The 26063-nt window shown below is 34.9% G+C and overlaps 1 long non-coding RNA gene across 1 annotated transcript in view; it reads right to left on the bottom strand.

The window, feature by feature from the left end:
- Window positions 1–10172: 10172 nt before the first annotated feature.
- The window catches only part of LOC106146733, a 50059-nt gene continuing 34168 nt past the window's right edge, over window positions 10173–26063 (bottom strand). The window contains exon 3 of the long non-coding RNA XR_001231294.1: window positions 10173–11369. This is a non-coding gene — a long non-coding RNA (uncharacterized LOC106146733). The remainder of the gene's footprint in view (window positions 11370–26063) is intronic.

Here is a 26063-nt window from a genome sequence, read left to right on the forward strand (position 1 = left end):
TTACATAAGTAACTATTAGTCTAAAGTGATTCCTTGCACAGACTCCTTTTTCAAATAATGCATTTTAGCATCACTACAGCTATTTTTATGGATCTATCTCTGGATTCTCTTATTCCTTTGACCAACTCCACTCTGTCTTAACCACTATAGGTTTGTAACATATCTTATTACAAATAAGGAAAATGATCAAAACATATTCCACTTTCAAAATTATTTTTGCATTTTGGCTTTTTAGGCTTCAAAAAAATTTTAAGCACAACCCAATACATATCAAAAATATTACCACAGATTTTACTATGAAACACATTAATTTATAATTTTATTATACATTAATTAATTATAAATTAATTTGAGAATTGATATATTCTTATTTTTTAAAACTATGTTTTCTTCTTTTTATTTTTTTACTTTAAAGAGAATAAAAACAAGTAATAAAAACAATGCAGAATTTCAAAACAAGATGATAGGAAATTAAGAATTGTTATTATATTGCATATTGTTATCTTCAAAGGTCAAGTTGCTCAGAGTACCAGATATAGGCATACAACATTGATCAAACAATGTAAGCACTAACTGTTCCATTAAATGAACTAATAGAAATCAGCAGTATTACTCTCTTAACTATCATATATATATTTTCCCATCCTTCTTTTCTCCTTTCCCTGATCCCAGCTGTTCTTTCCTTCTGAGCAGTTTTTTTTTTCCCTTTCATAATGTCTATTGTACCATTTGTCTATTGTACTCTTTCAGATTCTTACACTAGGAAGACATTGCAATGTTTACATATGCCAGTCTGATTTATTTTACTTATGAGTATGCTTTCTAGTTCCATCCATTTATCTATAAAAGCCTCGAGTTTATCTTTCTTTATAACTAGGTATTACCCCATTGCATAAAAATACCCCATCTTTTTTACTCATTTCTCACTTGAAGGGCATTTGGGTTGTTTCCAACATTTAGTTACTACAAATTGTGCTGCTATACATGGGTACTTATATATAGACGTGATATGATGTTTTTGATTCTTCTGGAGAAATTCCCAGAAGGGAAATAGCTGGGTTGAACAGGACTTCTAATCCTAGTTTTTTGAGAACCCTGCACACTGGTTTCCATGCACACCAACAGTGAAGAAATGATCCTTTTTACTCAACAGCCCCCCTAGTATTTGTTATTGGTTGATTTCTTGAAGACATTCATTCTTGCTGGGATGAGATTAAATTTTAATGTTGTTTTAATTTGCATCTCTCAAATGACAAATAATGTTGAACATTTTTTTGTATATTTATTTGCTGTTTGCATTTCTTCATCTGAGAAGTGTGTATTCGTCTCAGATGCCTAATTCTTGATGGTGACTTTGCATTGGGGGTTCTTTTTTTCAATTTTTATATGTTCTAGATAGAACTGTCTGAGGGACAGTTGGCTAAAATTATTTCCCACTCTCTGGGTTGTCTTTTTACTCTATTGATAATTTCTTTTGATGTGCAAAGCTTTTTAATAAGATAATATCCTAGTTGTTAATTCTTTAAAGTATTTCCTGTGCAGTTTGGGTTTTGTCCATGAAGTCTCTGTCTACACCTGTGTCTTCAAGATCTCTACCTACTTTCTCTTTCAGTAAATTTAGCATTTCTGTTTTAATATTTAGAACTCATCCATTTTTACTTTAGTGCATGGTGATAGATATGGGTCTAGATTTAGTCCTCAACATGTAGAGAGCCAGTTACTTCAGTACCATTTATGAAAGAGGCTATCTTTCCTCCAGAGAATATTTATGGCCACTCTGTCAAAAGTAAGGTGGCTGAGTGTGTTTGGAGTGGCATCTGCATCTTCTAATCTGTTCCACTGAGCCTCATGTCTGTTTCTTTGCCAGTACCATGCTGATTTTTTCACATTAGCTTTGTAGTATAATTTCAAGTCAGGGATTGTGATGCTTCCTACCTTTCCTTTGTTGCTCAGGATTGCTTTTGTTATTCTAGGTCTCTTCTGGCTCCAAACGAATGTTACAAATGTTTTCTCTAGTTCTGTGAGGTATGCTAATGGTATTTTGATTAGGGCTGCATTAAATCTGTATAACAGTTCTGGGAATACGGCTATTTTCACAATATTGGTTCCTCCTATCCATAAGCAAGGAATAGCTTTCCATTTTCTGAAATCCTCTTCAATATCTTTTTCCAAAGTACTGTAATTTTCAGTGTATATATCTTTTGCTTCCTTTGTTAGATTGATTCAATTTTCAGGGAATGCTATTGTGAAGGGTGTGGTTTGCCTAATTTCTCTCTCAGTAAGTTTGTTGTGTGTGTGCAAAAATGTTGCTGATTTTTGAGTGTTGACTTTGTATCCAGCTACACTACTTAATTTGCCTATTAAATCTAAAACTATTTTGGTGGAGTTCTTGAGGTCTTCTACATGGAATATCATGTCATTTGTAAATAATAATAATTTAAATTCTTCCTTTCTTACCTTTATTCTTTTTATTTCTCTCTCTTGTTTATTTGCTCTGGCTAATGTTACCAGAAATATATTGAAAAGGAGTGGTGAAAGTGAACATCCTTATATTGTTCCTGAGTTTAGACTGAAATCTTTCAGTTTTTGTTCATTTAGTATGATTTTTGCAGTTGGTTTATCTAGATGGCTTTTACCAGATTGAGGTGAAGACCATCTAGTCTGCTTTTCCGTAGGGTTTTTATCTTTAATGAGTATTGGACTTTATCAAAAGCTTTTTCTGAATCTATTGAGAAGGTAATGTAGCTTTTGTTTTGGGCTCTCTGGATATGGTGCATTACATTTACTGATTTGCATATGTTGAACCATACCTGCACTCCTGGGATGAATCCCACTTGGTCATGATGTATAATCTGGATGCTTTGCTGCATTCTGTTTGGTAGTATGATACTGAGGATTTTTACATCTATGTTCATTACGGAGATTGGCCTATAGTTTTCATTTTTGTTTGGGCCATTCTCTGATTTTAGTATCAGGGTAAAACTTGCCCTCATGAATGAAATAGGAAGTGTTGCTTCCCTTTCAATTTCATTAAAGAATTGGAGTAGTATTAGCATTAAATCTTCTCTAAATTTCTTGTAGAATTCAGCAATGAATCCATCAGAACCTGAACTTTTCTTTGTTGCTAAGTTTTTAATTATGTTTCTGACTTCACTCACTGATATTGTTATTTATATTTTTTATGTGTGTTTGATTCAGTTTTGGTAATTATATGTTACTATTAATCTGTCCATTTCTTCTGTGTTTTCCATCCTTGAGAGTAAAGATTTTTGAAGTTGGTATTGATGATCTTCTGAATTTCTAGAGGATCTATAGTGATTTCATCCTTTTTCATTCCTTATTGCATGAATATGAGTTTTTTCTTTCCTTTTTTTTTTTTTTTTGATAAGATTGGCTGGGCGTTTATCAATTTTATTTATTCTATCAAAGAACCAACTCTTCATGCATTAATTCTTTGTACTGTTTTCTTAGTCTCCATTGCACTAATTTCTGCTCTAATCTTTATAATTTCCCCCTTCTTTGGGTTTTGGGTTTAAAGTGCTCTGCTTTTCCTGGAAGCTTGAGGTGCAGCATTAGGTTGTTTATTTGTGCTCATTCTGTTTTCCTGATTTGAGAATTCACTGCTACAAATTTCCCTCTGAGGACTGCTTTCATTGTGTTCCACAAATTCTAGCAAGTTGTATTTGAATTTCCTTTGACTGTAGGTATTGTTCAATTTCTTCTTTAATTTCTTCTGTGAGCCATTGCTTGTTCAGAAGGATGTTACTTAATTTCCATGTGTTTATGGAGTTTTTATATTTCTTTCATAAATAATTTTTAATTTCACTGCACTATGGTCAGATAATATACATGGGATAATTTCAATTCCCTTTTATATGCTTGAGCATGTTCCATGGGCCAGTATATGGTACATTTTGGAAAACATCCATGTGCAGCTGAAAAGAATGGGTATCATGATGCTGTTGTGTGGAACACTTTGTAAAGGTCTACTAAGTCTATTTGTTCACAAGTTTGGTTCATTTCTGTTATTTTTTTGCTGACTTTTTGTCTAGTTGATATATCTCTTTGTATCACTAGGTTGTTAAGGTCTCCCATTACAATTATGTTATTAATTATACATACTTCTTTGATTTTTCGTGTCTGTTGATTTTTGTCTTCTATAGGTGTGTGCTCCCATATTTGGTACATATATGGTTATGATTGCTATGTCTTCTCCTCCAGTTTTCCCCTAACAAGTATGTAGTGACATTCTTTACCTCTTTTGATCATTCTTGGTTTGAAGTTCACATTGTCTGCAAAAAGAATAGCTACTCCTGCTTGTTTCTGGGTTCCTGTTGTATGGAAGATTGTTTTCCACCCTTTGACTTTCAATCTATGAATTTCCTTCTGAGTTAAATGCTTTTGAATGCACCATATTTTTGGATCTTGTATCTTGATCCATTTTTCCAGTCTGTTTCTTCTGATTGGTGAACTGAGACCATTTACATTGATGGTTATGACTGGTATGTATTGGCTTATCTTAGTCTTGTTATTTCTCTGCTGTTGGTTTCTTACTTTTGCCCTCTGTTTAACTGCCTGCCCTGCTTGGTGGTTTCTTTCTGTTGTTGTTCTTGGAACTGTCATCAGTTTCATCTCTGTGCAGAATATCTTTTGGTACTTTCTGTAGGGTTGGTTTGGTGGTCATGAATTTCTTCAGTTGCTCTTTTTTGTGAAAGGATCTTATTTCTCCATTAATTTTGAAAGATAGTTTTGCAGGGTATATCAATCTGAGTTGAAAGTTGTTTTCTTTCAGGACTTGAAACACTTCATCCAAGCTCTTCTTAACCTCAGGGTTTGTGTTTAGCACTCTACAGTGATTCTGACAGGTATTCTTTTATAGGTGATCTGTTTCTTTTCTCTAATAGCTTTTAATATTCTGTTCTTGTGCTGAATCTCTGTGATCTTGTTTATTATATGCCTGGGTGTAGATTTATTTTGGTTATGGCTAATTGGAGTTCTATATGCCTCATTTATCTATCTATATGTCAGATTCTGTTCCCATATTTGGGATATTTTCTGCTATTACTTCTGCAAATGGTCTTTTTATGTCTTTTATGTTGACTCCTACTTTTTCATTGACACCTATCAGTCTTACATTGTTTTTCTTTGCATCATCTTGCAGCAGTTTAATTGTTGTTTCTCAGTTCCTTGTTATTTTCAAGAGAGCTTTCCTTTCATGATTGCTAGCTGCAACCCTGTCTTCAAGGTCTGAAAGTCTATCATCAGTTTTGTTCAAGCTGTTTTTCCAGCTTTTAGTGGAATTTTTAATTTCCTGGATAGCTTTTTGAATCTATTTCATGCATTCTAATTCCTATATTGTTCATTTAAGATTTCCATCATTTTCCTATGCTTCTATATTTTTCTATCTATGTCTTCTTTAGATATTTTGAACAATTCTTTATTATGGTTATCATTTCTTGTTTTACCTGAGAGATTATTTTTGATCTAATTTCCTGTATTCTCAAGGAGTTGTTTCCTTACTTCACTTGCTATCATTTCATAAATTTCAGGTGTATGACCTGTTGAGGTCTCCTGGACTTGTTCTACATAGGTTGGAGGTCTGAGATTATATTTTGTTCATTTATCTTTACATTTGCTATTTCAAAAAATTTTTATTTTGTTTTCTGTGGTGATGCTTGTGACTTTTAGTAGTAGGCAGCTGTATCACTAGTATCAAGGCCTCTCTAGGAAGAGTCTGTTCTTCAGGGATATCTTCTGTGTGTAAGATTCTCTTGGTTTGTGTCTGTCCCAATATCCTACCTTCCCAATTAAATGAGAGTGGGATGTTGGTTTCTGTTTGGCTCAGCAAGGTTGTGGTGAGGTTATTACCCCAGAGCTCCCCAATACTGTTACACAAGGGAGAACAAGTGATTATAACCAATATGACATCCTAGCTACAGTAGTACAGTTACCAATAATGTTAGTATCAAGCACAATTTAGAAACTGACAAACTGTGGTAACTATTGATTTTGTATTTTAGACCATAGAAGCAAAGTCTATAACTATGTAACAGAACCAACTGCAAATTAGGAATGTGTAAGCAAAGTGTTTCCCCTTATTAAAGTGGATTTACCCTGGGTTCCTCTGGACAAGCTCTTTGCTAGGTCCTGGGAATTTCCTGTGCTGGCTCCCCATTCCACATTGTAGGCAGATGGACAGGGCACCTAGATTCCTCTGGACTGAGGTTCCCATGGTGGCAGGGAGGTGATGGATGGGGTTTCTCACTGAGGTTCCCGAGGTTCCTGTGATGGCAGAGAGGCAATGGGCAGGGTTTGTCTCCTTCCATACATCTCACTGTGGTTCCTGCGGTGGCAGAGCAGCATTGCACAGGATTTCCCCCCTCCTGAGAGGCTCACTGAGGTTCCTGCAATGGTGGAGAGGCCTATTGTTTTTAGAGTGTCTTTGGTTTCATGTATAATTTTATTCATACTGGTGTTATATGACTTTCTTAGATCAAATCCCAAAATACTCTTATCCTTTGTGTTTTTATTGTAAATAAGATCTTTCATTATTAATGTTATTGTTATGGTTTGTATCTGTGTGTCCCCCCAAAGCCTCATGGGGTCATGGGGCAGGCTTTTACAGTTTGATTGATTATGGGTGTGAAAGCTACACCCGCCCTGGGGTGAATAGTTTGCATATGTAAGGGAGAGGAAGAGGCTGCTTGCTGCCATTCCTCCCTTTTAGTGCTTGTTGCTTTTGCTGTGTTCTGCCACCATAAGCTGTAGCCCTCTGCCATGTGCCACTCTGCCTTGTAACCTGCCAAGTATGGACTGAAACCTCCACAAACTGTAAGCAAATAAACCTTTCCTTCCTTAATTTTGGGTGTCAAGTACTTTGTCCCAGCAACAAGGGAAAAGTAACCAAGACAGTTATTAATGTGTTTTTATTATTTGTTCCTTGGCATAAAATGCTACTTTTGTTGACCTTATATTGTCTTTTTTTTTTTTTTTTTGGTTTTTCTCCGGTACCGGGAACCGAACTCACGACCTTGCGCTTGCCAGGCAGGCGCTTTTGCCGCTGAGCTAAATCCCCAGCCCGACCTTATATTGTCAACTGTGATGAAATAGCTCATTAGTTTCAATACTTTCAAGATGTTCTGATTACATTAAGAAATCATATTACAATGTCTTCTTTCTGTTTGTGTTGCTTTCTTCCTTTTTTAAAAATTCCCACTTTCTTTTTCTTAACATACTTCATTGATCTAGATAACTACTAATTTTGAAAAATTGGACCATTAAATCAATGTCTATGTTTTTTCATCAGAAACTAAAACCATTGCAAAGATAGTGATTTCCACTATCTTAAAACCATCAGTATAGCTGGGTGTGGTGTCACATACCTCTAATTCTAATACTTTGGGAGGCTGAGATAGGAAAAGCACAAGTTCAAAGACAGCTTTGGCAACTTGATGACTTAGTAAGAGCTGTCTCAAAATTAATAAACATAAGCATATATGTAAAAAGGACTAGGGATGTAAGTTAATGAGTAGGCTCTGGGTTCAATACTCATTTAGTACTCAGCCTCTCTCTCTCTCTCTCTCTCTCTCTCTCTCTCCATTGACCTAAAATGTAAGTGCTGACAATTATATCTGCTGACAATTCAGAACTAATAGCTGATGAGAGAAGTGAGTAAAGTCAATATTTATTCACAGAGAAATAAATGACCATGCAGCAGGAAGAGGTCTCTTAGGGTGCTGGCTTTGAGTACATGAAATGTTAATTTAGTTAAAATGTATTTACCTATGCAGATAGTTTTCCACATTATTCTATGTATATGTCAATATATAAATTTACCAAAATATTTCACACTGTATCTAAATAAACTACAGTCACTTTTAACTATATAACTACTATGTAACTGTTATATAACCTTTTAAACTATAGCTAGATGATACACAGTATTACCTACTTTTTTGAAAAGCAACTGGAGTCTAAGGCTGTATCACCCTGAATGCACCCAATGTCATCTGAAAAGCAATTAGAAAATATCTTTTAATAGGCATAATTTTTCATCATTTCTTTTTCTTTATGAGTCCTAATTTCATTTCTTTTCCACCTCATTTTCTTATCTTATGTAATGTATTTTTATGTTTGAAAGATTTTGGTTTTGACTGGCCATGTTTCTGTATCAAAAATAGTAAATATATTAAAATAAAAGTAAATTTAAATAAGTAAATCAAAGACAATGTATTTTATTTGCTATGACTAATATCCTCTAGCTACTGAGTTTTTCTGCCAGGTTATCAATGATTTATAACTTCCTTGTGTAGAAATAATAAAAAAACTTATCCATATAAATAAGTCAATAAAAATAAAAGAAACTCTTTAAAGTAATGTTATTTTAAAAATATATGTATGCTCAAAATATAGTAATTCTTTAATAGTTTCTATGATGGTCACTCATCAATTTAGTAAGCTATTAAACTTGACTTCAATTTTTTTAAAAATTAGGAAACACCTGATGTGGAAAAGGCTTTGTTACTCTTTGAGTTTAGTCATTTACTTTTTAAACTTCTACAAAGTCAAAAGGCTTTTTAAAACGTTTTTCAAAGACTGCAAATTATTTCATTCTCATATTAAAGTACTTCATTTAATGCAATTAAACTCAAACAAGGTTGAAAAATGGAAACATTGTTAACAATTCATATAAACTTTGCCAATGAAAACATTGACAAAATCTCTTTCATTTGTTTTATCTTTTGTTGTATTACTTATTTTATTATTTGTTTTAAATATAGTTTCTTTGTACCATAGATATCCTCATTTAGAACATTTAGCTTATGGAAAATATCTACCATGTGACCTTATAACAAAGGCTAATCTGGGGTTGGGGTGAGATAAATGAGGTGCTTAGGATGTAAAGTCCAAGAAGGTGTCACACCAGAGTGACAAACCCTTAACTTTTGTGTCCTGGGCACCTCATTTACCTGTCACTAGGGCTGACCTGCTTCCTTGTCAACAGAATCAGCAAAATAAAACTTTCCATGGAAAAAAAAATGACTGCCATTTTTTTCCTAATGTGTGTTTATAGTGCATGATGGTCATGCTCATATTGGGGATCCTAATCAATTTCAGTCTCTTTACCTCATCCTTCTCCTGATCTCTTTTCTCATCTCCAAAAAGTCTGCCTTTTTTGCTTCCTAACCATGTCTCCTGTATTTTATCCTTTTGTTAACTTGTATTTTTAGTTCCAGCCACTTTTAAGTTCAAGTAATGCATATTCTCATGACAACTGTCTTATCTCTGAATACTAAAATACACATAGACTGATCAAGCAAAGGATCAATCAATAGATAGACGGATCTCACAAGAAAGAGGTTTGCCATAAGTTTGTCACTGGGAGAAAGTGATGTCTGTATTCTTTACATGCACTCTGTTAGTCATTTTCAAAGAGCTCTCCTTACAGAACAGGGACAATAATAAATGGGTGACCAAGTTTGAAGCAGCCTGGGTAATTTAGTGAGATCCTATCTCAAAAAAAATTTTTTTTAATTTTAAAAGGGTTAGGACATAATTGGTGGTAAAGCACTTACATCCCCTGTATGAAGCTCTGAGTTCATTCCCCAGCACCACAGGGGGAAAACAATTTTAAATCTTGAGTGTTGAGTAATTTTGTCTGTTGCTTTTCCAGGCTGGAAAAGAGAACTTTATGGTATGTGAAGAAAGCACACTCTAAAAACTCTCATACTTCTATGAATGTGCTTGTTACCAGCCTCTCCCCCTATACGACATATCAACCTCTCCCCACCCATGATCCTATGTAAGAAACCTCAACAGGCCAAGCTCGTGTGTTCATCCTGTATTGACAGTGGGACTATGATTTTGTTCTAGTTCTTTTATATGGGAATTCCATTTTTAATCACTTGTATGACTTTTCAAGTTCTTTGGGTTACTTTTTCAGCATTTCCATACACAGATGATGAAGAGATCCTCTTCAATGCCAGTGAAATCTACTTTGAGTTCAGACATCTCATCAATTGTACTATGAAGTCAGTGGCATATAGCACTCATTACCTATGGCTATACAGCAAATTTAACCAAAACTTAATGGCTTAAATAACAATAAATATTTTTGTCTCCCACTGTTTTTCTAGGTTAGAAATTCAAGTGTGACTTGGCTAAGTGTTTCTGGTTCAGGACCCCTTATAAGGTTGTACATGCTTAAATTCTTTACAGAGCATTTTGTCTCACCAAATATTCTTTAATCAACCTCTTCAAAAATATACTTTTATATTCATATTCTCATCTTCTCCTTTACACTGTGCATTCTTGAGAATGCCCTGGACTTGATCTTTGTCCCAAAGCAAACTTCTTCGTTTTAGTAGTTTGTCATGTAAAGACAGCAGGAGTTTTCAAACCCTTCAGGTCTGTTTTAGGAATTATACTTTTTTTCAGCTTGTCTCTCCTCTTCCATTTTACTCTAAGCAGCAAGAAGAGATGAGGAAGCCCCTTCAACACTATGCCTAGAAATCTCCTAACAAGATAACTAATTTGTGTTTGTTTTGGTGCACTTTCCATATTACCACAAGTGACAGTGTCACTAAACTTCCTATCACCACTTGACAAGAATTCCCTCTCCTCTGGTTTCCAAAAACTATTTTCCTTACTTCTTGACTAGCTTCCACCAAAAATTTTCCTTGACAGGATCATATTTCATCCAGTCCCTCCAGAACTCTGTAGGCTTTTCGAGTACAGTCTTTGAAATCTTTTTCTTTCTCTCCCTTTAGGGTCAGCTCCAGTCCACTTGTAATTTGTTTTTCCTTTTTTTTTTTTTTCCACTTTTTTTCTTCTGCTAATACACTTTTATCAAAATCTGTATTAGTTACCTATTGTTGTATGGTGTATCACCCCAAAATTAGTCATACCTTGACACTCATCAAATTTGGTACTATATGCATCTGGACGTGAAAATATTGCTCATCTTTGTTCTGTACTCATTGTGAAAGTTAGAATTTGTGAGTGGCTATTCGTGACTCAATACCCTTTCCAGCAGAAGTAATATATTTATTGCTCTTTATTTGTGATATTCCTTATGCCTGCAGAACCAATTAACAAGTACCAAGGAGACACTGTAGTTTAAAACAATAACCAGCTACAATCTTTCAGTTTCTGAAAGCCAGAAATTCAGGTTCTGGCTGTCAACAACCACACATCTGCAGTCAGACCAGGCAGGGATGCAGTCACCTTACATCTGGCTGAGGTTTAAGGAGCTGCTTCTAAGTTGGCTCATTCTCATGACATGTTCACGCTGGCTTTAGCAGGAGGCCTCAGTTTTTCTGCCTGTGGGGTCTCCTCCATGCTGCCTGCATGTTTTTGTAGCATGGGAACTACAATAAGAGATGCAAGAACAGGAGCATTAGTTTTGCCACATTCTGTTGGTTAGAAGTAAGTCACTAAGTCTGGCCCATACTCAAGGAGAAGGAAATTCAACATCTTTTAAAGGAAAGAACATTAATGAACTTGTGCATGTATTTTAAAATCATGGCACTTACAACTCTACAATAAACCTATGATGATAAAATTGACCTTTGTGTAAATTTGTATTTAGAAAAAAGTTCATACTTCTTTAAAAAAATCTAGAAGGCGGTAGGACATCAGAAGAACTAGACTGAATCTCTCCACTTGAGTTTGGGGGAGGTCTCTGTAAGCACTACATCATGGAGGGAAAAAAGAAAATAACCCACAAAAAGATGAGCAGTGAGCTGAGTGGGCACCTAAGTGCAGAAGGCCAGAGCATGAGTCTAACTCACACAAAATATAAATCAGACCAAAAATAATACTAATGACTAGCAAAAATTCCAGAGATGAGCTACCATGCATGCTACACACTCTGGGAGGCCCCAAATCTCATGCTACACACTCTGGGAGGCCCCAAATCTCTATTTCCACACTGGGTTGGATTTGGTTTAGTGGGGCTAGCACGGGATACAGGCTAACATAGAGAAATCACTTGGCTTAGGGGTCTCCAAGTCTTTGTACCTCAGGAGTTGTATAATTAACTTCAACCTTTAAGAGTATGGCCCCATCTCAGTAATCCACTAAGTGTAGGTTTGCTTACGTAAAACCAAATGTCGACATCCCCCAAATATTTCTTAGTTTAGTAGTCAGTAAATTACAAACTCCTACTTAAACTCATTTATCTTCAAGGATTTACATCCAACCAGTTGATTCCAAACTGCCCACAGTGTCCAGCAAAGAGACCTACTCTTCCATTCTCAGAAGATATTAAGAGCAAATCATTACATATTTATCTATCCATTTGTTTCTTCCTTCCATTTTCCTGTCTAACCATCCCCCAACATAAACAGTCACTTAATAATCCTTTCAATTTACCTCATACCTTTCAAGAATTATACAACTAAACTTGATCGTGTTACTCTGGATTTAGAAACATATATCGTATATTTCATTCTACTCTGTTTTACAATTTCTTCTCAGTCTCCCTCTCCACCTTGCAATTTGCTTCTTGTGCCCTGAACTATTGTCTTTGCTTTCAAGTCGATTAAGATCAATTTTAAAGAATTAAAATATCCATGGGAAAAGAAGTGTAATCTCTTTAATATCGAGCAAGTTCTCTGACAATGGGCAGACTTGAGGAAAACATAATTAAGAAGTCAGCAAGAGGAGTTTGTAAGGAAATTACTTTTAAATAGATGTGGTAATTAATCAGTAAAACACAAATACCTGATGGAAAGAGAGAGGTCACTCTGTAATTAGAAAAAAAACAACCAAGACTAGAGCCAGGATGCTGGCCCTATGTAGACTCTAGTGGTTACCTTCTTGTCTGGCCTCTGTGGAGATAAATAGCACAAAGCAATCTTTCTTTGATTCAAATAAATATAAAGTAAGCATACTTAATAGAGGGCAGTAGTGTTAGGCTGCTCAAAAAGACTCAGTTAAAGAGAAGGGTAGGTGCTTTAACACCTGGAAGGGAATGCAGAGGACTCAGAGCCACAAATAAGCCTCCAAGAAGCAAGGAAATATTGAGGATGCATTAAATATATAGGTACAGGTATAGCGCTAGAGTTGGCTCAGATAAATTTTATAAACACTGAAGTTTTAGTATAATAAGTACTAACCTGTGCCAGGTGTATGAGTTTCTTTACATACTTATTTTAAACTATATAATATTTGTGTAAATAAATTAGTATTTTAATCTTAAGAGAGAATATGGGTATAAACCCAATTAACCATGCTTCTGAGAAATCCAGTGTTCAACTGGACATTCACGTAATGAGTACTGGATCTGAACTGCAGCTGCACCATTGCCTATGGTCACCTTCTCACCCACAGTGACTCTAGGAAGAGACGGTTCTATGTACCCATCCTTGCTCCACCATCACCAAAAGTTACCTTTGTAAGGGAAGGATTTTACCTGCTTGGCTCACGGTTAAATTCTCAACATTGGAAAGAGTGACGGGCTATAAACTGTATTCAATAAATACTCACTGAATGAATGATGTGTAGGCTTAGTACATAGGACATCAAGAGCTTTCTTATATACCCCATCTATTGCAATCCCAGATGATTATAGCAATACCACCATGCAACAGCAGAGGGGTTATAGTAAATACATTTAAAATAACATTACATAGAATCAATAAATTAAAATGATTAGCAAAAAACCTATACTCAAGCACAAATGAAATTAGTATGGTTAATATTAATACTAACAAACATCAAATTGAAGGTTAAAAGATTATTTAAAACTCAGATTTAATTTATAAGCATGTATTAATTAAAACCTGGCATTTATTGACCTTAAGAGTTTATAACAAAGCATGAAAATATCAAAATAAACTCAGAGATGTTGCAAGAAATTACTGAAAATATAATTGCAGAGGGAGGGAAGGGGAAGAGGGCTAAAAAGGATAAAAACATAAAAATAATTAAGATACGTTGTGTATAAGAACCAACTCCCCATGAAGAATGTGATGATTAGGTACAAACATGGACTAATTAAAATACAGTAAAATCAATTGTAGTACCAGATCACATAATTTTCAGTCTAAAATAGGTAAAGTAGGTTCAAAAATAAAGTGAAAATTGAAATAAAATCAAATTATTACATTAGGGCATCATTTATTAGATTACTTAGACACCATATGGATGGGCATTTTGGAGAGGTGTAAACTAATTCCTACAAACTGAGACACCTGCCCTAACTAGGGAGTAAAATTCTAAGAATTCCACATTCAAACGCTGTGTTAAGGGACTATTTAGCTTAGTCATTACAGTATACTACCACCAGGAATCAGTGTAACATAGACTTCAAAGAGCAGAGCTTCAAGTGAAAGTAAGCTTTCTATTTCAGTTTATTCAGTTCTACCACTTCATAAAAGAAGAGTATCCTAAAGGCTGCAGTCTGTTCAGGGAAATACTATTACAAGGAAACAGAAAAATCAAAACATCTTACTATATTATGGGAGTTCAAGAAACATCACATTGCTAATTTTATTAGATGTAGATAATATCTGATTAATTGCCCCATTACACATTTGTATTGAAATTTTTAATAGGACTTGAGTTTAAGAACACACAATAATATAAATTTACAAAGTTAAAATTATTCAAAAAGGAGTTAAAAGTCTACATTAGTAGAGAGAATAACACTTTATTAAAATATATTTTCTCACCCATATTTATAGTAACACAATTCTGAATAGCTAAATCTTGGAAGCAGACTATATGTCCATTAATAGATGAATGAATAAAGAGTATATGATATTGGGCTGGGGATTTAGCTCAGCGGCAAAAGCGCCTGCCTGGCAAGCCCAAGGTCGTGAGTTCAGTTCCCGATACCGGAGAAAAACCAAAAAAAAAACAAAACAAAAAAGAGTATATGATATTGTCTTAGTTATTTTTCTCTCATTGCTCAGACAAAATACCTGACAGCCAAAGTTAAGGAAGGAAGGATTTATTTAGCTCACAGTCTGTGGAGGTTTCAGTTGTACTCAGCTGGCTCCAAGGCAGGGTGGCACATGGCAGAGGGCAACTGTTCATGGCAGGGGAAGACAGCAAAACAACAAGAGCAAAAGGGAGGAATGGCAGCAAGCAGCCTCTTTCTCTCTCTTACATATGCAAACTATCTGCCTCAGGGTGGGTGTAGCACTCACACCCATAATCCCAGCATTGGATCGTGGATCAATCATAAACTCTAAAAGCCCACCCCATGACTGCATGAGGCTTTGGGGGGACATCCAAACACAAATCATAACAGATATTTATACACCATGAAGTACTACTCTGTCATAAAGAAAGATAAATGTGAATAATATGTAGGAAAACAGATGCTCCTTGAGATCATAATATTAAGTGAAATAAAAGGACACAAAAGTTTAAACATTGCACAGCTTCTCTCATATAAGAAACCTAAAATATAAATAGAAAATTTAAAAATAATAGGAAAGGGGGAGATAGATCTTTTGCAAAAGGGAAGTGGATCAAGAGATGGAGGGAGCAAGGGGAGCATGAAACAAGAGTTAAAATATGTACAAGTACCAATTCCCCATAAGGAATGTGCTCATTATGAACTGCAAACATGCACTCATAAAAAGAAAAATTGAAACTCTATTTTCTCACATGCTATTCATCTAATTAGTTCTATGAGTTACTGATTAATGACTATTTTCCACTGTTCATCTTTTGTTTTGCTTAAGTAAGTCTTACACAATGGAGAAATAAGTAATACATTATAGATTATATACATTATAGATTATAATATATATAGATTATTTCATTATAGATTATTTCAAATAAAAATCTATACTTTATATTTTATATAATAACAATGCATATGTGCTAAATTGTTTATCATAGATTATTTTTAGTATGGGATAGAATGGTTACAACTGGGTGGTTCAAAAGTTGGTTACACTCAATTGTTTATAACCCAGAAGGGTTACCCAAGGAGGGTCAGGATGGGGTATTAAATATATAGATCTATCAATAATCACATGCAGAATTCAGAGTCATTCATCAAGGAAGTGCAAATTAAAGCTAGAATGCTACACTACAACATACTATTTAGGCTGAAATTAAACAGTTGAAAAGATAAAATGTTGGAGAGGACCCAGAGTAACCAGAATTCTCATACATTGTTGATGGAAATATGAAATAGAACAGCTACATTGGAAACTATGTGGCTTCTTGTAACATTAAACATAAGTTTTTTCCCTTTTATTAGCATATGTTGGAGATGCATAACACATTCATCATAAAGAACTGGTATATACACATACCACATGCAGTCTCCTGATCCTTTCTACTTCCTATTCTCCCTCCCATTTTTCCCTTGCCAAAGACAAATAACACATCCACAAAAGGACTTGCACGTGAATGTTTATAGCACCTTCATTCATAAGGATACAAACACAGAACAACCCACATCAACAATCGAGCAGGTAAAATGTGTGGTATGTTCCTACAGTATAATATTACCCACCAATGAAAAGGCAGAAACTCTTAATACCCATATCCTGGAGTCTGTGTTCCTGTTGACGTTCACGTTGAAGTGTAGTTTTTGCAGTGGTATTAGGATGTGGGACCTTTGAATGATACCAGTGTCCTTATGCAAAAGACTTGATAGCTTCTGCCCTTTCCACCATGTGAAGACACAGCAACAAGGCACTTGCTTATAAATTACCCAGTCTAGGTATTTTGTTAGAGCAGTACAAACAGACTAAGACGAGTCTCAAACTCATTATGCTAACTGAAAAAAACAGAGAATATAGATAACATACTGTTTGATTCCATTTATTAAAAATTTTAGAAAACACAAATTAATCTACAGTGAGAAAAGGGCAATGACTGAGGTCAACGGCAGAGAAAGGCAGCGTCTTCAAACTGCCACGGAAATGTATTAGGGGGGTGGAAATATTATATTTCAGCCATGCTTTTAGAGATATGTATATCTGTCAAAATTTATCAAATTGCTTGGCATTTTATGTAAAAATGTGTTTCACCATGCATCAGTTTTAAATCAAAAAAGTTGGTTAAAGATAAAATTTTACTAAAGACAATAACCAGCAGTATATTTTGATAGAGAAACTCTGTGCAGTACACCCCAGCAAAGTCACACTTCAGAATTTGCAGCCTCAGTCATTGCAGAATTTTCCCTAGAACCTAGTAATTGTTAATGGAAACCACAAATATATTCTCCTCAATTGTTTGTTTGTCTGTTTGTTTGCTTAGGTAGGTTGTTTTGTTGTTGTTGTGAGAGGTTTGCAAGTAGCCAATCCGAGAGCAGTGTTCAGTTCTCCTTGCTTCTGATTCGCTGCTGCCCTGTAACTCATCTCTGGCAGGTGCACCACCCTATAGGTATCATCACAGGCTGCTGTATGGGCCCTTGTCTTGTGTTTTCTGTTCTATTCTTTGTAAAGCTCTACGATCCCGTGTGCCCCCAAAATGCTCTGCACCTTCTAAGGCTGGAATCTAAGCCCCAGAAAACATTTAAGACACTCCAGGAGAACGTTGAACTACTGTACAGTATTTTTATCAAATTAAATTATTACAGTAGTGTACTCAGTAATTTATTATTGAATTAAATTACATAATTGCAGGAGACGTAGTGTATGTAGGATTTAACCTATAAAAATAGCAATTTATAGGCATTTTTCTGACCCCATCTGGAATTTGCTGTTTTTCACAATTCACAGGTGCTCTAGGAACTTAATTGAAGCAGATTTGGGAGTCTGCGGTGTGATCAAATTAACTGACTCTGCAAAAATTCAGTAGCAATTCTAGATTTTAGTTAAAAATGTATGGCGAATATCTGAGAAAGAGCATCCATCCAAAGTCAACATCCAGCAATCCTGGCAACGGTGGCAATGCTAACCTGCATTCTCGCTGAAATCATGAGCAAGAGGGGCCGTAATTTCCTAAATTAATGATCACAATGTGTGTCTACCGAAACGAAGAACTGGAGGGAACAAACTGCAGCAGCAAAAGTGAGTTCAACAAAATAAACCCACATTATTACAGCTTTCAATATAACTGAATCCATACTAAAACTTTAAGCTCAGTTAACATGTTGGAAACTACCAGTTTTAAAAAGAAATGGAAGCTAGGTCCCATTCATTACTGATTATTATAATCCCAAAAAATAAATACTGAGGAACAATCTTACAGAATAAATTGTGGTATAGTTAGAAAGAAAATTACTAAACACAACTGAAAACATAAAACTAATCTAGAAAAATTGTACAGGTATTCTAGGTTCATAGATCAGTAAGAAGTAAATCCTCCACAGATTAATTTATAATTTTAATCCAATTTCAATAAAAATCCATTTGGTAAAAATAGAAGAGAGTTCCATTTGTCTAGAAGATTATACAACCCAAGAACAAAATTTTGAAAATATGGTGTAACAAAGGGTTTTTCATACCATATAGGAAAATTATACATTTACAATAATTAAAGCCACATAATAGAGAAACTGAACAATTTGGCCAAAAACAAATTTTAGTAGATATCAGAACTTAATGTATAAAAAGATATAGAATCAAGAAAAGACCAAAAGATGCTAGCACATCAATCAGCTATTTGTTTTTTGTTTTGGTTTGGTTTTCTTTTGTTTTGTTTTTTCAGTGGCTGGTTGCCAATTTTATTAGATAAGTTGGTTACAGCATTTTTTTAATGATCATTTTACATCTACCTAGGTGTAGCTGAAATTCAAAATGCACATCAAAGTAAAACTAGATCACAACTCAAGCCATGCTAAATGTACTTGGCCTCTGCAGTGGATTTCTAGTCAGACTTCATTTTGACTCCCTTCTTATGACCCAAGTGGCTTTAAGGGGAATTCAGGACTTAGTGGTGCTTGTTACACACCATAGCACTTTCCTTTTATAATCTCTATGAAATTTTAAGGGAGGATGATGGCATTAGCCCTGTGGAACATATCTTGCTTGTCAATCAACTATTTGTACAAGATTTTAAGTTAGATAAAACCTTGTTCACACACTAAAGGAAATTACAAATGCATTAGTTAAAAGGTTTTTTTAAAAATAAAATAAAAGAACTATAGACAGTAAAGATAAATACTTAACACTAGAAGGAGAGTTCTAAGTACTAAGACCATATGGGAAAGTTAACTAAGAAATTAATATGGATTTTAATATTCAGATTTAAATTATTCTTATGCTTTAAGTTGAAAAAAATGGTGCATGCTAACAACACCTTTTAAAAAGTAGCACAACTGGGGCTGGGGATTTAGCTCAGCGGCAAAGCGCCTGCCTGGCAAGCGCAAGGTCGTGAGTTCGGTTCCCAGTACCGGAGAAAAACCAAAAAAAAAAAAAAAAAAAAAAAAGTAGCACAACATTATAAAGAGGAAAACAATCTTTTCCCTTCATTGTTCATTTGAATTATTCATTGTTCATTGTTCATTCATTTCCACCTGCCATACCTCCCTAAACTAAAAGTTCTCATTATTGTGTATGTGTCTGCTTAGGTTTTTTTTCCTATATCATACAAATATTTTTACTGTGAATAAGCAATGAATTTCATTTTTTATTCTGAAACAGTTAAAGATTCGTAAGAAGGTATGAAAAAGTGTGCTAAGAGGTTTTGCACACTTTTAACAGTGTCCTCAATACAGAGATACTTTGCACCCTATAGTATATTATCAAAACCAGAAAACTAACACAGGTACAAAGCACACAAAGTCTGTGTGTGTTTCTGTGTATCTTGTGTGTGCATGTGTGTAGAGTCATATTACCAACCCTACAATCTAGAAATTTAAGCATTCTATTCCCATAGTATCCCTCATACCTTTATACAGTTATAGCCGTGTCTTCTTCCCACACCTAACCTCTTGTGATCACTGATCCTCTCTCTATACCTGTAGTTTCTCTGTACCTACATGAATGTTTTATAAATAGAATCTTGCAGCATGTATCCTTTTGAGGTTTCCCTTCTTACACTACACATAGCTACCCCAATGTTCATATAGGTGCTCATATGTATTAATATTTCCTTTTCATTGCTGAGTAATATTCCATAGTACAAACTTACAAATTTATTAGGCCATTAGGACATTTGAGTAGTTTCTCCACTTTTCAGTTATTAAAAATCCAAAGCTTTTGTGAATATCTATGTGAGTTTCTTAATTAAAATAAGATTGTTTTCTCTAGGATAAATTCCTGAGGGTACAATTAATCTTATAGTAGTTGTATTTTTGAGTTAAGAAATTGGTGAACTCTTTTTTCAGAAATGCTGCAATGCTTTCCATTTCTGTTAGCAATGTGTGAGTGACCCAACCTCCCTGCATCTTTGCCAGCCTTTGTTCTATTCATTCTGATACTGTGTTCTGGGAATTCCTTGTAGACTGGATTTCCTTTTAACTAACGGCACAGGATGTTTAACATCTTTTTATTGTTCCTTCACCGTCGGTACTTCCTCTTTGGTGGTATGTATGTTCATGTCTTTTGCCCCAGTCCTACTTGGCTTGTTTGGTTTTTGTCCTGCACAGTTTTAAGAGTCCTTTCCATTATGTACTTTAGATATAAATCCTTTGTCAGGTCTGTGATTTGTAAATATTTTCTCCCCCTCAGTAGCCAGTCTTTTCATCCACTTCACAGAAAGATCTTAACTTTGATGGGAACCCACTTACCCATTTTTCCTTTTATGGGTGATCTGTTTTTCATGTCAGCTCTAAGCGCTCTTTGCCAGTCCTAGGGGTCAGCGATCCTCCCCTCACCCATGCCTGCTTCTCCAAGTTTTATATGTCTGTGCTTTACACTGAAGCCTGTAATAGACCCTAAATAGTGTTTTGTTGAAGAGATGGGATTTAATGATGTCCTTTTTGTTGCTGTTCAGTCAAATGTCCAATTGCTCCAGCACCATTTGTTAAAATGTCTTCACCTTTAAATTGTTTCAACTTCCTTGTCCAAGATTAACTGGGTACGTTCATGTGGGACCCTTTTGGCTTCTGTCTTTCTTTTTGTGTGTGTGTGGTACCAGGAATCGAACTCAGGACCTTGCACTTGCCAGGCAGGCGCTTATGCCGCTGAGCTATATCCCTGGCCCCCTTTTGGCTTCTCTACTTCACTTCTTTGATACATGTTTTATTCCTCTACCAATACCACACTGTCTCAACCATTGCAGCTCAATAGCAACACTTTATATTGGGAAGGGTGAGATCTCCTGCTTTTTGGTTTTCTGGCTGTTCTAGAGCCTTTTACTTAGGGTATACTTTAAAATGATCTGATCCATCTCAACAAGAAACTCCTGAAATTTTGATGGGAATTATGTTACACCTATAATTTAACATAAAGTGAACTGAAATTTTCATTACACTCCATGTGAATGCAAATACTTTTAAAGCATCAACTTGGGATTCATTAACACAATTAAAGGCACAAAGCATAGCCAACAAAATGAGAAATAAAATAAATATTCTTTATACCAAAACACTTCCACAAATAAACACTGTTCCTATTATTCTAAAAAACCTGAATAAGATAATCTATAGAAGAAATAATTTGAAAATTCCAACTTCATCAGTTATCAAAGAGTGCATCTTCAATCAAAATGAAGTAAAGGTTTATACCTACCAAACTGATAAATATTTCAAACAAAAATTACTCAGACACAGTGATGAAAATGGAATGAGAAAAACTCCCGCAGTCTCTTGTAATAGTCTGCTATCAATTTTCTGCAGTGCTATTTGGGAGTATTTATGGGAAACAGGTAAAAGTCATGCCCTCTGGCCCAGTGTTTTCAGTGATGGAAAACTATCTCAATTAAAATAATCGGAAATGAAATACACATTTTATATATAAAATGTATATCAAAATTGCAATAGTAAAAAGGAAAGAAAACTCTAAATATCCAGTTATAGATCTCAAGCCTGACCAGTCCCAGGCCACTGGAAGCACACCCATCTACCCTAATGCAGCCTCCCATGGAGAACCAGCCCACTTGTCTTTCCCCACCCAGTCACCACTTATGGAGCCCCAGTTCTGCTAGTTTGTTTCCCTGACCTGAGGGTGAACAAGGATGAAAGACTAACAGACAGAGTCAATTTAGCATGTGGGAAGCTAGTAGGCAGAGGAGCCCTAAGCTTCTAGCTCATCCTGCTTTTATTCACTCAAACATGGGGTACAAGCAATTAAATTAACACAGGATTTCTCCAACTTCCATTTTCCATTAGTACATACCCAGGTAACAACCTGATCTCAGCTTACAGACCTTTCCCTGGAATCTGCAACATGCCATTCTCCCTGCATGTCCCTGCCTGCTGACTTTGTCCTTTGTGCTCACAGAGGAGGCCAGTTAGGCCTCAATTCTCCTCTGGTCACCTGCATCTCCCTCTTTTTGTTTTCAAAATAACAACATCTGAATGTCAATCACTAACTTTCATCCTGTGAGAAGCATGCAGACACAGCCATTCTATCTTGAGATCCAGCCTTTAAGGACTATACCTTCACCGAAGGCTGCAATGCATCTATCTCTACTGGCTCTTTTAGAAGAGCACAACCCTATGTGACCACCTGATTTGACTATCCCCCCTAAGAAAACACCCCTAACTGCTGTGAGGGGCAACAGGGGAAGACTGCTTTGGCTACTTCTGACTGAAGAGGATTGTAGTTGTGATCTGCAAGCAGACTAAAAACACAATACACCACTTACATTTATGTCTCAATGGGCAAAGCTTTTGTGTTATGATAAACGAGGATCTCCCACCTCTAGAAATCTCTCTGTACCCATTACTTAATTCTAAGGGATACCAGAAAAAAGCAGATTTCCTGTGTGTCCAGGAGAGGAAATGATATTGGTAAACATCTAACTAGGACTCTGAAATACTATAATTGTCATTTCCAACATAGCTATTCTCTCCACACCTGTCTTTATCAATGACTGCAGAATTTTCCCAGACATGGATCTCTTTAATCATTGGCATTTTGGTACTCCATATTTCTTGATATTCCTGAAAATAGTTACACAATTAGGAAATTTTGTATTATGGTAAATGAGGATCTCCCACCTCTGGAAGTCTCAGTATAAATCAGAAATCCTTTTTATGCTGGGCAAAGTGGTGCACACTTGTGAGGCTGAAGCAGGAGGATCTCTGTGAGTTCAAGGCCATCCTGACTCTGTAACAAGACCTTGTTTCAAAAAAAGAAAAGTATCTTTTTTATACCTCTGGTAAACAATTTCAATGGCAAATATTCAACCTTACTGTCTCTCTTCTTTCTCAAAAAAAAAAAAAAATGGTGTTCACAATGAAAAAAAAGAATATTGGCTAGGACACAGTATCCAGATATTTGCTCAAACATCAAACTGGATGTGTCTGTAAAAATGTTTTTTAGATGAGATTACCATTTAAATCAGTAGACCCTGAGTAGAAAAAGTAATCCTCCATCATATGTGTGGGTTCACCCAATCACCGGGCAGCCAGAAGAGAAGATTGGCTACCCTAAAGAACAGTGCTTCCTGCACAGTGCTTCCAAACTCCAGATGCAACATCAGCACTTCCTTGGGTTTCTAGCTTGGTAGGCTGCTTTTCAGGTTTTGAATTTGGCAGACATCATATTTATATGAGTGCATACACACACAGACACACAGACACACACACAGTTCATTTAAGTTTTATAGCCCTTGACCCAGCAATCCCATGAATAATGGGATAATAAAGAATTTAGCTCCAAGCTTTTTTACTGCAGCACTTTTATGGTAGCAGAAATTAGAAAACAAGATAAATATTCACCAAGAAATCTTTAAAGCAATTAAGACACGTTGGCTGATCCATAGTTTGAAATTACTGAACTAAAAGAGTGTTTAATTCTAAATTCACAATATATATTTTACACACAAATTACAAGTTAAAAGATTATAGTTACACTTGTCCTTTTGGCCAATTATATATTTTGTGGACTCGTGTGTGTGTGTGTGTGTGTGTGTGTGTGTGTGTGTATAGATAGATAGATATAGTGTATATATATTGTGTGTGTATATATATATATATGGTGTGTGTATGTATATATATATACATATATAAAATGCAAATTGTAAGCATTGTCCACCAAAATGTACTTTTAGAGTAATCAATGAAATGTTTATATCTCACAATTTTCTACAAAAAGAATGCATTAATTCAAATATTTTATTTATATTTGAAATTCATTTGTATTTAATGAATCATGAACATGTTGGAAAATAAACACAATGTAATAAAAATAAAACAAAGAATGACCAAAAGTGGAAAATAGCAGAAGTACACACAAAAAAATAAAAGGATAATATTCTTAGCAATTATATAATGCTGAATTTGGACATATCTAAATTGACAAAAAGTACTAAAACATCATAAGAAATCAACTCAAAGTGTGCAAATCAACTAAAAGTGTGCAATAATAATAAAATAAACTGAATAAGGGGAAAATTATAAAATAATTATCCACCTAAAAGACTGAATAATTTAATGGAAATAATCTTGAAAAAATTTTAAACAAAGATAGTCCCTATATAATGAAAACTGTTCTACGGTAAAAATATTTACCATACATGAAACAATATGAAAGTTGTTTAATAATTTTGTGACAGTTAAAATTATCTAAATAAGATATATAAAAACATAATTTTCTCAGAAAACATAAATTCCAAGTAAATATTAACTCATGACATAAATACTACATGAATATAAACTAAAAATAATTCAGTAATATCAAAAGAGTTACACACCAGAACTAAAAAGTATTTTTTAGATATAAATATTAGTTGGTATTAAATATTACAAAATCTCCTTGAATTATATTTTTTGAAATAAGGATCAACAAAAAATACTCTCAAAGAACTTCATTAAATCAAATGCTAATGCCTAATTTTAAAATTTTTTTAGAAAATAACATTTTTAGGGAAGACTATTTTAATAAATAAAAACTATGAAACTTAACTGAGTGATATTAAAGTGATTTCAAATAATAGAACATACAACCTTTCTCTGAATTGATAAAGTTGAGTATTGAAACATTTTAGTTCTCTGAATTGATAGGCATAACACTCAATTTAAAATACCAATTAATTTCCTGGAATTTGAAGAATTTTTTCATTTTATGAAAAAATAAAACAAAATTTTATAATCAAATAAGAGAATAACAATAGCTATTACACTACACAATTTCAGAATATAATGTTAAATGAAATGTCAGACACTGAAGCTAAAGTATCACAGGGTCTCTCTCATATAAAAAACACAAATAAATAACAAAATAGAAGAGAACAATAAATAGGAAATAAGAATTTTTAATTATCAAATTGTTTTTTAAAATGACTACATACTAAGAAATAAGGCAGATGAATGAAACAAAGCATATCCCAGAGCCATGTGAATTCATTATTTAACAAAATATGGATTAATGAGGAAAGAATTACTTGGTAAATTATTTGCATTAGCATTTTAAGTTTCAGTAACAACATCTTTCTTTCTCTTCTGAGCTCCAAAATAGATGAGACTATCCAAGAGGCAGGGAGGGGAAAATCAAAATATCTAATGAATATCATTACTGTTACTCTGACTATATAGGTATTGAAGAATCTGACCTTGGAGTGTGGCCTCACAGAGCTTCCCAAAAAATTGTCCCTGGAATTTAAATTCTTCATTTAGTCCCATGCATATGTTATTTGATTTAAAATGCTACAAGGGGACCCAGGGATGATCTTCCTTGTGACACTGGCAGAGAAAAGGCAGAATGCAGTCCTCAGGCAGATAAAGCCCTGTGCACCGTCTACATACACCTGTCAGCTGCACCCACCACCCCAGGGGAGGGAAAGTGGAGGCATGCCGGACTTCACTAGGCAAGTGCCCCCCAGGGGGAAGCTGCAGAGGTAAAAAGGACCCAGCTGATGCGGTCCTGACCTTCACACCCTGCTTCTCTGCATACTCTGTTTCCCAAGTAAGGTTTCCTTCAGCAGGTGAACGCATTTTTAAAAATTAAGACATCATTAGACTAAATGCTTCTTTTTTTTTTTTTTTGGTTTTTCTCCGGTACCGGGAACCGAACTCACGACCTTGCGCTTGC

This window comes from Chinchilla lanigera, unplaced genomic scaffold, assembly GCF_000276665.1.
Source record: "Chinchilla lanigera isolate Chin_1 unplaced genomic scaffold, ChiLan1.0 scaffold00093, whole genome shotgun sequence".
NCBI classification, from domain to species: domain Eukaryota; kingdom Metazoa; phylum Chordata; class Mammalia; order Rodentia; family Chinchillidae; genus Chinchilla; species Chinchilla lanigera.